Source organism: Phoca vitulina, unplaced genomic scaffold (genome assembly GCF_004348235.1).
Source record: "Phoca vitulina isolate PV1807 unplaced genomic scaffold, GSC_HSeal_1.0 scaffold39, whole genome shotgun sequence".
Classification (NCBI taxonomy): domain Eukaryota; kingdom Metazoa; phylum Chordata; class Mammalia; order Carnivora; family Phocidae; genus Phoca; species Phoca vitulina.
The window spans coordinates 6,178,985-6,181,200 of record NW_022589742.1 but is presented as its reverse complement, the minus strand read 5'-3'; the positions used below and the strand labels follow the sequence as shown (position 1 = coordinate 6,181,200).

The window sequence follows — 2,216 nt, the reverse complement described above, 5'->3', positions numbered from 1 at the left end:
TTCGTTGCTCTTGTTGTCCTATAAATACCTTAAAGCAATTGCTACATTGTATGAGAATTATTCATTTACATATTTATCTCCCCCCAATATACAATATACAACAGCAAGGAGCGTATTTCATTCATCTTTATAATCCCAACCACCCTAACACACTTAACACAATATCATGGTGGCTGCTCAATGCATTGATGAATGACTGAAGGAGTAAACAATCAAATCATTGTATACATACTGGATCATTTCCTTAATCTACTCTGTAATATTTGCTTTAGAAAATGTTAAAATCATTTAAAATTTTTATTGTTAAAAATTCAAAATATCAGGAACAAAGTTTAAAAAAAAAACCATAATCCTGAAAAAACACCCTGCAATAAGCACAATTTTGGCAACAATCTTTCTGTACGTGGCTCTACACTGATTTAAACACTTACCTGTGCATTTACATAAGTAAAGTAACTTTATATATATTTATAATGCTGGGAAAACCTTTAACTCTATAGAATTTTTGCATTTCATTACCCTCTCCTTCACTGGATAACCAGTGTTAAAAGCTTTCTGTGCACCTTTCCATATCTTTCTCCATGTTCATACAATAATGTAACATACATACATAAACATACAAATGTATAGGGACAGTATTTTACTCTTTACCACATCTTGTTTTTCCTCATTTAGAAACACTTCACAGAAATTTTTCCACATCATCTGGTATAGACGTTTTAAAGTAGATATGTAAAGTGTGATGGTTTGAATGAAAGACAACTTATTAAACCATTCCTCTATGGAGGACATTCAAGTTGATTCCAGTTTTTTTGGCCACCACAAACAATATTACAATTACTCTGAATGTGTGTGTGTGTGTGTGTTTATAATATATTTTGTTTATATTCATCATTATACATTTGTGCTTTTATTTCCATGGAAAGGGGCCTCAGAAATGGAATTGCTAAGTTAAAGTTTATGTGAATTCTTAATTTTAATAGATGTTGCCAGGTTGAATTCCAAATGCCTTTACTACAGCACATATCCCTCAGCAGATGTATGAGATAACATGTTAACTTCCACCACGCTCCAGCAATATGTGGTAACATATTTAATGGTCCTAAAGTGATATTCCTTTGTTATTTTCAGTATCTCTGTTAGTGAGGCTGAGTAAATTCACTTGTTCTTTGGCAAGGTGGCTTTCTTCCTCTGTGAATCCTTACACCTTTTAACCACTTTCAATTCAGGTGTTTGTCTTTTTTTTAATTAATGTGTAGGATATTTTTCAATTAGCAATAATTGCGCCTCAGATAAACCTCATTGGCCTCGATACTGCCACTGTGCAAAGCTTGTGTAGGATATTTTTATATGTTGGATATGAACCCTTTATTTGTAATATCTACTACAAATATATTTTTCTCTATTATTTGTCTTTCGGTTTTACCTTTGCTTTTGCCATATGATTATATTTTAAGTTTGAAGTGCTCAAATATTTCAAATCTTTCTCTATAGTGTCTAGGTTACCTAGCTTGAATAAAAAGTTTTCTTGACTCTTAGATTATACATAAGTTTTCAAATTATCTATATTAATTGTATTTATTTTTTATTAGTATCAGAGGTAGAGTTTAGTGATTCATCAGTTGCATATAACACCCAGTGCTCATCACAACAAGTGCCCTCCTTAATGCCCATCACCTTATTATCCCGTCCTCCCACCCACCTCCCCTCCAGCAACTCTCAGTTTGTTAATTTTATTTTAATATTTTCATCTTTAACCATGAAGAATTTTATTTATTTTGTGTGAGAGAGGAGCCCAAACTTTTTATCCTTTCTTTTTCTTAAGTTTTTATTCAAATTCCAGTTAATTAACATACAGTGTTATATTAGTTTCAGGTGTACAATATAGTGATTCAGCATTTCCATACATCATCTTGTGCTCATCAAGACAAGTGCACTCCTTAATCCCCAGCACCTATTTCACCCATCCTCCCACCTACCTCCCCTCTGGTAACCACAGTGTGTTCTCTATAGAGTCTGTTTCTTGGTTTGCCTCTTTTCTCCCCCTTATGTTCATTTGTTTTGTTTCTTAAATTCCACATATGAATGACATCATGTATTATTTGTCTTTTTTTGACTGACTTAGTTCACTTAAAGTAATACTTTCTAGCTCCATCCATATCATTGCAAATGGCAAGGTTTCATTCTTTTATGGCTGAGTAATATTCCATCATATG

General features: G+C 32.7%; 1 pseudogene; it reads right to left on the bottom strand.

The window, feature by feature from the left end:
- Positions 1–1,244: 1,244 nt before the first annotated feature.
- On the bottom strand, positions 1,245–1,332 carry LOC116647216 (annotated as a pseudogene).
- Positions 1,333–2,216: the final 884 nt, after the last annotated feature.